Raw genomic sequence first — 15,190 nt, forward strand, 5'->3', positions numbered from 1 at the left:
CTAGACCGCCCTTGAGAAAGTGAAACTTGGGCTTGCTCGTTGTGTGTAGGGTAGTGAAATGGGGCGATCATTGAGAGACGTGACAGCTATGCACCAAGATCACTTTCCAACGCCCTGGAGATGTTTTTTGTCGATAGTACCAGCTACTTCGGTGTTGAATCGATTGTTCGTTGCTTGCACCTCGACTTGGAACTGGGTGCTCCTCCCCGTACACAGAGGACTCAGCTATCACGATTCGTTCTCTCAAGAATGCAGCTTTAAGATCGACGATTTCTGCCACTTGTCATTATGGGTCGCAGAACACGTATTGTGCTCACGCGAATGCGTCGCGGAGAGTGCTAAATTCCCACGGTTCCGGAGTGAGCGTTTCGTTACTTTATAAAGAGTGTGGTGCTTTTTGCTAAAAGATAATGTTTCGAATTAGTGAACACCTCTTTTCTTTCTTAAGCTTGGTTTTTCCAAACAGAGTTGATAGGACGGTATTCTGTAGACACATTTCTCAACTTGGAAGACTGTCATTGATTGACGGACTGACTCTCACATCGCTTAATGCGGACGTTACTATTGCAGTTCACAGCACAATACTCGCTAGCATTTGCCTGCTTGTACCACATCGTGCTCTAGCTTTCATATTATTAAGGATGTACTTCATGATAATGAACTCAAGTGCCACACTATCTATTTCAAAGCGTTCCCACCTAGTGCGCCCGTAGCTAAAGGCGCGTGCAACGTACACATTCTCAAAACTGCTGTGCTAATTCTATCGCACAGAACCCACAGCAGCAGACAGATTCCTCGTCGGCAGCTGTAATTCCAGGAAAAGCCAGAGGCAGCGATTGCTTGCTCTGCCTTGTAGAGCCGCGCGCACTATGGTCAAGGCATTTTGTTCTCGAGAATTTTGGCAAGAGATGGTGCCAGAATTCGGAAACCATGTACAGAACATGAGCAGTCCATAAACAATCTAAGCGACATCAACTTTGCTTACATCGCGACAAGTCCGCGTTTCAAAGGGGCACGTACTTGAAAGGGGTACGTACTTGCGCAAAAGACGGGTCGAAAACGAGGAAACAGAAACGACATGTACTCAAACACAAAACGACATGTCGTTTTCGTCCCGTCTTTTGCGCAAGTAAGCACTCCTTTCAAGCTATGAACCAACTCGCCCAGATTAGAATTTTAATTGAAATCTGCTTGTCTGAACTTTGCATCTTTGAAAAAAAATAGTAAACACCAACTACGGAGGCAATTACGAATCAATTGGAACTGTGACTTCCACATCCAGAGCAGCAAAATCATGTCGGTTTCTCATAACAGGAGTGAGTGAAAATTTTATATACGAGGATAAAACAATAAGCTTCGAATTCAGCCCATATCACTACTTTTTCTTCGCCAAAGCTCACACGTAGTTCGTGCAGCGTGCTTTAAATCAATGACGACGAATAAGGATATGAACGAGGAATCAATATACGGGGTTTCTATTCGTCCACCTGTAAATGCACCGACGATAAAAGAGTCAAAAGAACGCGGCCGGCAGAGTTAACGCGAGCAGCGTCAAGAACCTCGCGCATGATTTAGCTGTTTCTCGTGCGCGCAGGCACACTCTCCATCCTTCTCCTCTCGTCGGGTTTCGTATAATTAGTGCGGCAGCAGTATACATCTCACCCGCGCCAACGCGACGAGCCTTTGTCTTTAACGTCAGCGCCGCTAGCGAGCAGGAGAAGGAAAAGAGAGAGGAGGATGGGGATCGAGGGAGGGCCGCAGGGGAATTTCGCTCGGCTCAAATTAACCGGTTGCGCCGTGAATTATCTGCACCCACGTCTCGCAGAGCGTTATATACACCGAGACCCACTATGTATACCCCCCACACCTGACGCGAAGAAACTCCGTGCGTCTGTAATTCCGATCAACGTCCACACACTCCACACCCTCCCTCCAGCTTCCCCTTTCCATTCTCTGCCTCCAGGCAACACTCGCGGGTTCTAGCGTTGGGAGACGGATAGGGAACAGGGGATGATAGGGAGTGATAGGGAAAGGGTGTTTCGCATTGTTGGAACGCAGGGTCGCGCGGTATGGATGAGTTCCCGCAGAGACGCTCTTCTCACTGCGGCTTGGGGAGCATTCATTCGCTTCCCTAATTGTTCGTTCGGGTGCGCTGGTCGGAAAGAAACCGAATTTGTCGCGCGCGCCTGTGTGGAGACTAGCCGATCGCTGTTGCGGAGCGGAGATGCTGTGTGTGAGCTTGATCGCGACCCCGGCTCTGAAGATTGATTCTCGTATTTAGAATCCGGAGAGAGAGAATGGGGACTATCCGCGACGTGGCGACGTTGCTGATTGCGTTGGTGTCGGCTTGCATGCAGGTTCGATTTGCGAGATGCAGTGCGTCGCGTGTCCGTTGTTTGTCGTGTTTTGTGGGGTGTTGGTAATTGGATTTGTGTCCCAGCTGGTATTCTGAATTTTGATTTTCTCGACTCGAGATCTATCTTCGTGTATTTGGTATTTCGCGACGATATTTTGCATACGGTTCACGTGGCGCTATTTTGACATCGGATTCATTGAAGATCGAATTTGCGGTTGTTGCACCGCGGGCGGGTTGTCAGAAGTGGTACACTGGTTTCTGCTCTTTGATTTGGTTCTGTTCATACTGGTTTCAAGTGGAGGCAGCATACGGATAAACGATGCGCACTTGAGAGAGCAATTCCGTTACGTAAAGCGGTGGCCGCTTGCAATCTGCATTCGTTAGAAAAACTAGAGCTGCGCTGTGATAGCAGGAACGCTTTCTATCCTCCTGTTTAGATGTATAGAATACCGGTACTCGTGTTTCACAGTAAAACTGCGAATAGGAGTCGCTGCTTTTTTATTATTTGACATCTCTAGTGCGCTACACCGATTGCGACAGCAACAAGTCGCGAAAAAAAGCCACAAGCACAGGCGTAGCGCAAATTGTCAACTGTTTCTTATTGCGAAAGAATTTGTTTATATGAGCCATTAAAACAAAACAGAATACAAAAATTTTCATATTACTACGTTGATTTCTTCCATTTGGGCCGGTAAATGAGCTGTGCAGCGTCCAGAGGGCTCGCGAACTGGCACTGAAATGCGCGACATAGCGTTAACCTTCTTCCCGTATTCCAAGCACAGAAGCTGAATCGTTAAAGCCACGCAAAACATCCAAACACAGAAGCCTCAGAGGATTTGTCAAAGGTAAACCGGCGTGGTCTAATACTCCATTGATTCGTAAGGGTACTTTCATGGGCAGTTCAGTCGAGCTGAAATCTGAAGTTGTACGCTCCTGACGGTTTCGCATTTGTGTACTCAATTCCCGATTTGCTTCGTCAAGAAGAAGAATCGAGTGAATTTGCGTGCAGACGATAGACCGGTTAGAACACATGGGCCTCTATGCGGGCATATGATAAATCGAGGTTTACTGCGCTGGTTATTTTAGACGATTTTCCTTGGTTTCGCTTAGCCGTCGGCGTCGGCTGTGCATAGCCGCACCGCAGCCTCAAGGGTCGCCTTTGGTCACGTGACCAGCAGTCGCCGCAGCCCGTTCCTCGTACTACCTTCGCCGTGATTGTTTGGGCAGCGCGTTCGCTGAAAAATGCGGCTGAATTCCTCCAAACACCACTCAGGCAAAAATCTTCAAATTCGTCGTCTTCTGTCGCCGTTGTAGCCAATCGACACTTCTCCAACCAGTTTTGCTGGAAACTTCAACGTCGACGATCCTGAAGCGCGAACAGTTTATTGTGGACGCACCATCGAGGTAATTTTTTCACGGAACCAGCTCAGTGGGGTCGACAACATCATGAAAGACGCGCATAGATCTGGCGTACATGCAACAGGTGGTGCAGTACGTATAAAAGCATTTGCACCCACATGCATGTATTTTCCTGATCATTACTCCGGCGTAATCTGGATGGAAGAACCGGAAATGGTACGAAGACAGCAAATGCAGTGGCCAAGCGGAAAAATGACAGAGAATTTCTGCCTAAATTTTATAAACGTGCAAGAGCAGAATTGCATGGGCGATAATGACGACGATGAAGACTGCGAATTTTCTGTCTGTGTTTTCGCGCCGCAGATGGAACCTGATGAAGCCAAAGATGTGCAGTGCGCAGCGCGAGAGTGTGTTGCAGTTCAACACGAGGCGTGATCAGCTGCGTTGATAGCCAATAGCGCTGTCACGCAGTGGCCAGCGAAGCTGAACTGTTTGAATCCCAGCTGCGCATATTTATGTGATTTATTTTTAGTTGCCTCCTTCACTTGGCACAAACCCCCAAACATCACAAGGTCTTTCTCCGAGTTTACTGATCGGAATAGTGCTGTCGCTCAAATAATACCCATTCTCGTCATGCGATGGTTACCTATGAACCAAATATCATAATCACAGCAATAATCACCGCAGTCGTGTCATCCCTTGCATCATAAATTCTTCAACCATTTCTGCCTGTCGCTGGGAAGCGCTGGGGTTCTACATGTGTCATACTATAAAGCTTACCAACTTTCCAGTAGAACATTTAAAGGAAGGTTACATATTTGTCAGCCGCGAGACGGAGCACAGCCAGGAAAGAAAAACGATGAACGCTGTGGACTTAGCTAAGCGTGTCCGTCCTTAGACCTTTTGTTCTTGCATTGCGACTTTCGGCTTTGTTAACATGTATCACGCTGCACTTAGCGGAACCTCTCCGCTGCCATACCCACAAATCACTAGGAGCGATGCCTCTGCATACATTATCGAGGAACCCCTTATCCCGCAGGTTAGAGCGTGTTTCTCAACTGGCTCTAGTCACTGAAGCCCTTAGGCTGACCGATCGTGTGTGGATGCTCACTCGCCGGCGAAGTTGGCTTCAGAACGTCCAGAAATAGAATCAGTGTAGAGTTGCACGTGCTACCCGCCATGCTGTCGGCCAAGTGCGAACAGCCGGACAATCGCTCCATGTCCGAATAGTCTAATACTGAGGCGAGGCTTCGTTGGATGTGGACAGGACAGCGGAAAGATATCATTTATATGGAGCCTCAACTTACAAAACGGCAGTGAACGGCAGAAAAAGTGAACGGCAGAAATATATATGACCTAAAATTGTAAAGTGCCTATAAGAACATACGAATCACAGGAGAAAACGAACGGACCCCCATATCTGCACTTTCGTATAAGTGTACGCAAGAGGACGACCTTGGACTGAAGCACTGCAGACAACACCATTGTCGATGAAAAGTTTATTTTCAGCTCGCCATTTCTTTTCGTAATTCCAAATTCATGTGGTAAGATCACCTTAATAAACTTTAATCTACCATGAACGCAATGTGCTTCCTGTTTCAAACGAGGCAAGTAAGCGCGCCGGCAAGTTGCTTCCCCAACGTCGGTCGCATTAAGCTTATCACCTACGTGTTTAAATTTGTTTTAACAAGCATGCTTGCTTGCTAAACTTACTTGCTTGAAAGCTTACTAAAACGCTGTTTCCCGTACTCATGAGAAACGCAAAATGGAATTGAACGTTTCTCATAACCTGTATTTTAACAACAAGTCATATAATATATTCATTTATACTTAAACGTGCAATGCGCAGTGTGATTTATTTCTTTATACAGCATATTGCAAATGTCAAACCCCGTTACATTTTTAATCTTTGGTTATAAGAAGTGACTCATACAACGAGTTCTAAACCAGGGAGGCGATGTTGAGAAGGACGTCTTTACGCGGGACGAGTTGCCAGAATAGACAGTCCGGATATGCAGGCATGAAAGAGTCCTACATCTCCAAGCAGCAGTAATGATCGACAAATAGCGCGTTCAAAAACATGTTGGAAGCATCACTGTTTTCATTCTTGATAATACTGTGGCAATAAGTGGTCGCCGCGTGATGTACATACTTTCTTATATAAAATTCTTTGAGAGTGGATACACTATCGAAGGGGGCTACAAACTACAATGATTAAAAACGAAAGTGACAAAAAGGCACAAAATGACACAAAAATGACTCAACATGCAGGTGGGTTACACAAGTAACGCCCAAAACAACCAAAAAGCCCTTATAGCGGTGTCATTACACTGCGTTGATTAATGCGCTTTTAAACAGAGTGGGGATCATGTTTGCTATTGCCGCAGAGAGGCAGTTCGATTTTTTGGAAGTTTTGGAGGAAAACGAAAAAGAGCACGTGACGAAATTTGAGCCCGGTATGTTCAATTTGCGTTAGTTTTCAAGACTAGCAGGCGAAAATGAGACGGCTAAATCCAAGAGAACGGGGGTGACGCATTAAGTTGATAGATTTCATGAAAAAAATGCCGATACGTAAGATCTATCTGCGGAAAGTTAGCGTGGGATGTTAATATTGGCTTCCACTTAGCGCGACGCTGGCTTTGTGGTCGGTTGTAGCTGGCGAGTATAACACAGTATAACACGCGGCTCAATACTAGTGCCAGAGCCTCGTTCAATGTGACTCTATGAGGATCTGATGTGTACGAAGCGTATCCTCCTAGACTAATGCATGAAATGCGCAGCAGAAATTTTATGGAAGGTGATACGTTACGGCAATTACGTTTCAGGTATCTTCGGCACTACTGGCTTTGGATTTCATGTATATGAGTTAATGGCAAGATCACATAGTAGCTGTTTTAGACAAGTAGTGATCGGCACTGAAATGGGGAAAATTTTGCATGCGCTAATCATAAGAGCAGAACGTCGGGCCAGTTGGTGTAGCGACATATTCAGGAAAATCTTTGCCTAGATTAACGCAAGACGAATGGGAGAAACACGCACATGCACCTGAGCGAATATGTGTGTGTGTTTCTCCACCCTGTCTTGTGTTAATCTGCGCGAAAATTTTCCTGAATACGTCGCTAATTATAAGTTCAATGAGAAAAGAGAAGTACCAGTTCGTTATCTTATTAAGGTCACAGAAGGGATTCCGTATAGTATATTGTGGATACTCATCTGTGCAGATGTTTTGTTTATTTGAGTGCTGAGTTATTGGTATGATTTTACTGATTGTAAAGAAAGATCACTTGGTAGCTCTTTGAACAAGTAGTGATAGGCATAGGAATGCGCAGAACTTTACATGCATTAATGATAAGTTCGATGAGCCAAGTGCGAGAAGTTCGTTATGTTATTAATGTCGCACATAAGGGACGATAGTTCCTTGAAGTTAGACTCACTATATTTATTTTTCGATATATATTGCAGTTATTAATAAGCAGACAGATGTGTTGAATTCTACAATAGCTTTGTAAGGAATTCATATTACGAACAAAAGAGAGTTAAAGTTAGGCGGACGGATGAGATCAGGAAGTTCGCAGGGATACGGTGGCCGCAACTGGCGAAGGACAGGGTTAAGTGAAGATACATGGGAGAGGCCTTTGCTCTGCAGTGGGCGTAGTCAGGCTGATGATGATGCTGATGAATAGAGCCTTGTAGTCTCCCAGGTTCAAGGATTGCTGTGGGAAAATTAGCGCCATGCCTATACTACCCATTGATAATGGCTCTTACTTCAGCAACTACCGCATAGCAGTCGTTAAGCTCATGTAAATACCTTCAGTGGCTGTAGCGCTCAGGTTGTTTCTGTAGCGGTTGGTTGCTTGGAATATGACCTAAAGAGAAATCATTCCACACACATAGCTTAATTTAAAAGCCAACTAGCGAACATGAAGAGCATAGTTACTTCATGAATTTAAAGGCTACCCAAAATTCAATTAACTAGACTAAAATTGAATGATCTATGCTAGAATTTCATCGTCCAGATATAAAGAAAAAGTGAAAAAATTACTTCAAGAAAATTCTAAATGCAAGCAAGTCTGCTACAAGTAGGTTAAAAAAAATTCTCAACATGCTAAAAAGACAGTGTCAGTTTGCAAAAATGAGGTCGATTTAAAACTCGCTGAACGACTTCAACTCGATTACTTGGAGCATTGACCCCAAAAAGCAGGAATCTAAGTGCTGGCATTTGAAAAACGTGTGGAACTCTTAAAAGTCAGACAGGAACCATCTTTCAGCAATCTGCGCCGCGGCTATTCATGCTTCGCCTGAATTTAACTCAATTAGCAGCGCGTTTCATTCCATTAACGTATTTTTTGCTAATCTTTCCTGCTGCGAGAAACTGCAGTTAAACCACCTCCTCCTATTCATCGTTCGCTTCTCTTAAACCAGATTTTTGTACGTTATTCCCTCGAGAACTAAACACTTCGCATTTGGATTTTTAAAAGAGATGGGGTTCTTTTTAAGGAAAGCTTCATTCCTAAGAAGTATACAAAACTTTCTCACCGTTTTATTCCTCCAAAAACTGAACTGCTGACTTCTCATTAAATATATACGCTTATAAACATTATCGCATTTAGGTAGGAAATATCCTAGTAAATAAAGAAAAAAAGCGCTTAATAAGACTTCGGAAATGATAGGCTACAACTTAGCAGTTAGTCAATCACAATGTATGTACAGGCGCGGCCATAAGTAAACGGAGCACACTGTTCCGTTCAAAGTTCAGTCATGCGTTCCTCATTTGTAATGAAGAAACGTTGTTTGTCTACAAGAAAGTCCACCAACCTCCTCTGCCAGCATGCGCGCACCACTGCTGGCAATTTCAATTAGGTGACGCGTGAAAAATATTCGAAGACAGCTGCGTGCTCAATTTACTTTTGTCAGCGCCTGTACGCACGTCGTAACAGAATAAACCGACTCCGGAGAGGTCAACGCATTCCAAATGCATCGCGTCATTGTCTTCTCAACAACTGGGGCCCCGATAAATTTTTCAAACGCTAACTACCTAGCCCTGTCCTCCTCCACCGTTCCCAAGCACTCTCTCACGAGGTCGAATAGGTACTCAGTCCGCGTAGTGATGGCTTAAATAAATGGATGGTTTTTCTTGCGTGAACACCATCCTCTAGGTCCGAAGTAATCCGGTTTGCAGTGCGAAGCTGTTTACCTATATAACATGTATCGTGCATATCCAGGTTTCCACCTGGCACTGGGCTTATAATCTTTACTATTGTTGACATATAAACAAGGTAAATAATTTTTCTGTGTATACAACCTTACAAACTGCAGGAATTACAGCATCATGAGGCTGGCAAGGGAGTTACCGTTGAGGTTTTAATGATTAGCTTATCAAAAAGCTTCAACGTTAAAGCCTGTATATTTTGTTTGAAGAACATAATGTAGCTGCATGCCACATTCAGAGCTCAAAGCCGCATTAACTATGCTACATTAACTACACGACGCTTCACTTCACGAAGCGAAGCCACCTTCAAGCTGTTCGAACAAAGTTGCAATAGGAATTTCTCAAGTGGAACGTACAGGGATCGAAAAAAGGCAGAAGTAGAGAATATTGCCTTCCGCGTAACTGTGATAACTGAGCCTAGTTATCGAGCTTTGTAGCCCTGTAGGTACAAAGGTGTGAGCAGAAGAATGCGTCCACAGTGGTCACCTAATAGTGGCTATGGAGCTTCGCATGGTTTCATGAGCAAGAAAAGGTTAATCTTCTTCAATACAGCTACACTGGTCTCGAAAACCAAAGCGAACCATTTTTACGTTATTTATTTGTTTTTACCCACAGTTCCTGATCCTTCGTTAGAGGCGCACCGAACGGTGCGACATCAAATGCCCGTAAGAACGGGGAAACAAACAGGACATTGTAGAAATTTGTGCCACTTTTATGGGATCAGTACAGCGGCGTGCCATAAACGATCTTCCTTGGCGTTCAACACGGCTCGATGCATCGGCCAAAAATGCGAAATTCTCGTCTCTCTCGTTTCTATCGCGCGACTGTAAAACAACGCGAATCCTTCGCGCGCAGCTAAGAACCCACTGAAAGGCACGAAACAATGCAACACTAAACGCACTAAACTACCATTCGAATGTCCTGGAAGAAGATTCGAATTCGAGAACAAACATACACGCATTGTAAGCGGCTTCTTTCCGCCTTTTCTTTCTTTGGAAACCGAAGGCGTAGCACAAAACGAGGCGCTTTCGCTCCTGCCCATTTTTCCCCCAATCCCGAACAAGTAGCCGTGGCGAGCGAGGAAAAAGGCGTTTTCCTTTCCGTTCCCAGGCGCCCGGTAAAAAAGGAGTTTCGGCAGCGAAAAGGGGCTTAGCGCCCGAACGCCGATGATTGCGGGCGGCGGCAGTGGCAATAGTGCGACCTGAATCGCGGCTGCTGCGGAGAGGCCGGGCCCGCACCGGCTGCTGAGACACACACACACGCACGCAAGCGAACGCCAAGGAGAGGACGGTGGGGCAGGGAAGGCCGGCACGACAAGACCGAGGAAATAACGAACGAGGAAAAAGAAACGAATGAGGAGGAAGCGAAGACGGTGCGAAAAAGCCCGCAGCGAGCAGCGCGGCCGCAGAAAAGACCGGAGAATCCAGTTACCTGTTGCTGCCGGCGGCCGATGTGGAGGGAGGGCGGCTCGGGGCCCGGCAGACGCCTGTTGCTTCAGCGGCCGCTCGCTGACGCCGCCGCTCGGTCGGCGTACAAGGAGACTCTCTCAGCGGCGGCAGCCGAACGAGTCTCGGCTCGGGTGCCTCCGTTGGACTTCGATCGATGCTTTCGACGGCGCTCGCCCCACCGACCGGCCAGCCAGCCAGCTTCGCGCGTATTATGAGCAGTTCGTCTCTCCGCCGCAGAAGCACCGGCGTGTCGCCGAAACCAAGTGGGGCGAAAGATCGAAAGACGAGGTGTCACCTCCCCTCTTCCACCGCATGTCGTCGTTCCCTTTCGGCGGCGCCACGCTGCAGCCGTACCTCCCCTTTTTCCCCCTTTCGAAAAAGGGAAATAAGGCACTTCCTTTCCCCCGTCCCGCAGAAAGAAAGAGGGAGCTGCGTCGTAGTCGTCGAAGAAAGGCGCTTGAAAAAATCACTGAAAAGTGCACGTCCCACTTTTCGTTCCGTCGCTGTAGTTCGGGTGGCTGCTGACGAAGACGTCGATGAAGATGCACACAATTTGTTTTCGCTTTGCGATAACTCTCGATGATTTTTTTTCCACCAGGGCCGAACAAGGACAAGAACCCTATAGCTTAATCGCAACGCACGCAGACTGTCTTCTCCAGTTTCCTGTTTGGCAAGTCTCGTCCGACTGCGGCCTAATTCTTCGCAAGTTGCTGCCAGGAGTGCTGGTTAGTTGCCACTTTCTTTTCCCCAATTTTTTTCCTTCTCTCTCTCTTGTGCTCCTTTTTTCCCCCGAGACTGACCTCTTTCTTCCCTGGCGGCTGTCCTCTTCTCTGTTCTCCTAGCGAGCGCGTGCCCGACGCGTGGCGTTGCAGCCGCAGCTCGCTTTCCCAGGGGTTGGGCCGCGGCGCACGGAACTGAGCCGACGCAGGGTGCGTGCGCACGGCTGGCGGCGTTGAGCTGCGGCCCGACTCACGGTCTCTGTTGCCGGGAAGGCGAGGCCGCGGCAAGTGCGCGCTCTGTCCGCAAGGGGGCGATCTTGTGGGGGTCCGCTCGGGAGAGGGCGAAGGGGCACCGCGCCGCTGATCTCGGCTCCGGCGTTGGAGGGTAGAGAGGGAAGGTCGTACAAGGGAAAAATAGGGAAGAGTAGGAGACGAAGGCCGCCACTGCGGAGGAGGATAACTGAGGGTACGCACGCGCTCACGCACAGACGGCTGGGGACGAAACCCTGGTGACGTCACAGCGGCGTCGCGTCGGCGAACGGTGACCATTGGCTGGTTCTGAGCTGGGGTTCGGGAGAGCAGGAAGAAGAAAGGGAAAAGAGAAAGGATGTTTTTTGGGGAGAGGGGGTTCGCACATGTGCAAGTGGAGCATGCTTTTCGGGCCGAGGGAAGCCGATCTCTTAGGGTCGTAGCCGTGGCAGGGAAAGGGTGTCTGTTGAGTGGATAGCGAGCAGGCACTGATCCAAAAGCGCCGCCGTGGCTCTGAACTGAGCTGTGTGCTCGTCGGTTGGAGGTGAAACATCCAGTGATATACCTCGTGTTTCATTTCTGTCACTAACCCCCCCCCCCCTTCCTCTTTTATCCAACAACCACTGTTTCTGCTCGCTGGCCTTCTCCGCCACTTCTTGTGTACTTATTTTGGTAACATTTCATTAGTTACGCCCATGGTGATTCACCTCCACGTCCACACGCTCCCTCTCCCGTGGACGAAACATGAACTGGGTTCGTTTACGACGGTCCAGGTGAAAGAACGTTTCTGCGGTCTTTTAAAGCAGGTATTTTTGGTCTCCCAGTTAGAAGGCTATGTTGTTTGTCCCAGTGTTGTCGTCTAACGCTCTTGAAAGGGATGCAGAAATCGTGAAAAGAAGTGACGCTGGAGCGGTGCTCAGTGGTCATTCTTCTTCGTGGCTTTTTAGTCTAACCACATGGCCCTCCACGAATTCTGAGACGTAGGTAGCTCGGGGTCTTTTGAACAAACGAGCTCCATTCAAGCCTACTCAAATCATGTTCTTTTTACTTCGTGGTTTATACTGGGGGAAAAAACGCAATGGCAGTCGCAACGTTGTGTCGCAGTGTCATGGCATTTCCAGCTTTGGACATTCCGAAATTACCTCCATTTTGAAGCATCTTCTGGTAGGATCATTGAGCCCATTATCGACCACACTTTCCGGAATAGCGTGCATTCCGTCCCGAAGATTCAAGGCACCGTTGATAGTGGCGGGGAGGAACATGTCGTCAAGTATATCTCAACGCTATCGCTTCGTCGTTCTATGGCGAAACTCTGGCGCTATCAGTATAGCCCATCAGCGCGACTGCGTATAGGTGTACACTGCCCATTGCTTGTTTAGTGCCTCGTGCTTATGTTCTTGTGCACACTGAACAAAATGTGAGAAAAAAGTCACACTTTCGCTCTAAATATTATCACATTTTCTCGTGCGTGCTTTCCGCTGTAAGAAAGTTTATGTTGAAAATTGGCGCTGGCGTCACGTTGACGAGCAGAGCATGAGCTCGGCGGTACCGCTTAGAGCACAACCCTCACTGTGGTTTTGTACGCATTATAGATTAAAAGACCGGATAAGCTCAGGTAAAGCAAGAATCCTTAAAGCATGTCACAAGACTGCAATCATAACATTTAATGGGTGATTTCTTTCTTCCCGTTGTTTTGTTTGTTTACGAGTTCCTCATCTTGATGGTTAGTAGGGTCCTTAAAGCAGTCGTTCAAGCTCCCACTCTTGTGATTCAGCCTAGGGCATTCTTGTTATACGTTGCGTCCAAGCCTCATATGCCGCGTCATTTAAATAGTTATCATTTGCAGGTTTTACGACATAAAGGGAAAGGTTTAATCATGAGCGTATACCTTTTGTTTATCGCAGTGACAATAAATAAGACTAATTTTTGCATCATTTTCGCCTCTCAGAGTGTCAGAAATGAACAGAGCTACTCATACGCCCGATTTTCACGCTGGTTCATTCGGAAACTCGCGTAATTTTTTTAAACAGCAAATTATATAGGCGTTCAGGGGTTTCTATGATGCTAGGGAGTAAATGCTCATTGGCTGGAGATAAATCCTTCATCATCGGTGAGAACGCGGTGACATGTAGTATAGTGTTGAAGAGAAAACACTGACTGGTGGCACACAAGTTTACAGATATAGCTTTTGGTCAAGCGTCCTCCTGCACTTTTTTCAGAGCCTATCTGAGAGAGCCAAACACCTTGTCGGCAAACACGTCTGGCAGCACTGGGATTCGAGTCCAGTACCTCCAAAGCGTATGCCCCATACCTAAGCCCTCGTTGCGACCGTACTTCTCTGAGTCGAGCCGCCGCGGTGGCTCAGTGGTTATGGTGCTCGGGTGTTGACCCAAAGGACGCGGGTTCGATCCCGGCTGCGGTGGTCGCATTTCGACGGAGGCGAAATGCCAGAGGCCCGTGTACTGTGCAGTGTCAGTACACGCTAAAGAAATCCAGTTGGTCCAAATTATCTGGAGCCCTTCAATGCAGTGTCCCTCATAGGCTGAGTTGATTTTGAAATTGAAAGTTTATTTCTCCACACGCATTACAGTGGCAAAAGGGGACACACTGGGCAAAAAGCTGCGTAATGCAGCTTGAAGCAGCACCCAGTGTCCCATGAATACAACGACAGTTGTGGGATTCGCGAACTTCAGGCTTAAGGTGAGCTTAGTATCCCCATCAAAACAAAGAAAGACGTCAAGACGTTAAGCCCTATAAACAAACATTATCTGACTCGCTTAACAAAGCACCTTCAAAATTTCTTAATGCCAGTTATAAAGTAACATATCAGTGGCATACAGGCATTGGAGCGACACGCGCAACCTCTGCAACACCGAACTGGACGTAAATATTTAGAATATATCTCTTCCTCTGTCTGACTGCTGGTCTCTCTAGCTGCGGGTCTCTCTAACTGCTGGTCTCTCTAACTGCTGGTCTCTCTGTAGATGCTATTGCACTGTGCTACAAAATGCGAAGAACACCATCAGTGACAAACTACCAGATCATCCAGCTTCTCCCAAAAAACTATTACGGCCACATTCATGCATTCGGTTCTCGCCGCAAACATCACAGCGCAAATATTGAATACATTCAAGCACTGCAAGCCACAGGCTGCAGCAACTGTAGAAGACTGCGAGCAAAAGGTGCTCAGGCCGAGGTTTTCTAAAAGGTCGAGCATTGTGCATGCATACGCTCAAATGAACTCGACATCAGCGCAACCGCTTTGAGGCAGAAGGAACCGCGATTATCGACCGCGGTTCTGACACCCCTCTTACCTGCACGCTAAACCCGGACGTGCTATATACACTGGCACGCTGCCCAGCTCGGCGTAAGTGTAGTACGCAATCGAGCCAGCTGTTAGCCAGGCACGAGTTGCGCTGGGCGGGAGAGGAGGAATCACTCGCCAATGCGATCGAAACGCAATTTGCTTGGCTCGCGGACAGCTGCATCCGCATGCACGTCGGCGATGCTGATGCGGGCCCCTGTCTTGCGGGGAAGCCGCGCCAATGACCGCGAGCATTGCTGCCGTATTGTCTGGGGTCGCTCGCAGGTGGTCGAGACCATTTGCGACCGCGCGCGCCCGTCCAGGTTTCGAAGGTGGTCGCGCGGCGTTATTTCGTCGGTCCGGACGCGGTGCGACCAGTTTCGCTTGCCGTAACAGTGAAATGCTTCTGACCTTCCTAAGAAGCGAGGAATTAGGCGTTAAAAGCCGCCGCGGTGGCTCAGTGGCTATGTCGCTAGGCTGCTGACACGAAAGACGCGGGTTCGATCCCGGCCGCGGCACTCGAATTTCGATGGAGGCGAAATTTTA

General features: G+C 47.6%; 1 long non-coding RNA gene across 1 annotated transcript in view; it reads right to left on the bottom strand.

Annotated features, from left to right (window-relative positions):
- The window catches only part of LOC149365494 (uncharacterized), a 122,338-nt gene extending 110,975 nt beyond the window's left edge, over positions 1-11,363 (bottom strand). The window contains exon 1 of the long non-coding RNA XR_016282872.1: positions 10,356-11,363. This is a non-coding gene — a long non-coding RNA (uncharacterized LOC149365494). The remainder of the gene's footprint in view (positions 1-10,355) is intronic.
- Between the last annotated feature and the right edge of the window lie 3,827 nt (positions 11,364-15,190).

This window comes from Amblyomma mixtum, chromosome 1 (assembly GCF_055824585.1).
Source record: "Amblyomma mixtum isolate Tamu chromosome 1, ASM5582458v1, whole genome shotgun sequence".
In the NCBI taxonomy this organism is placed as follows: domain Eukaryota; kingdom Metazoa; phylum Arthropoda; class Arachnida; order Ixodida; family Ixodidae; genus Amblyomma; species Amblyomma mixtum.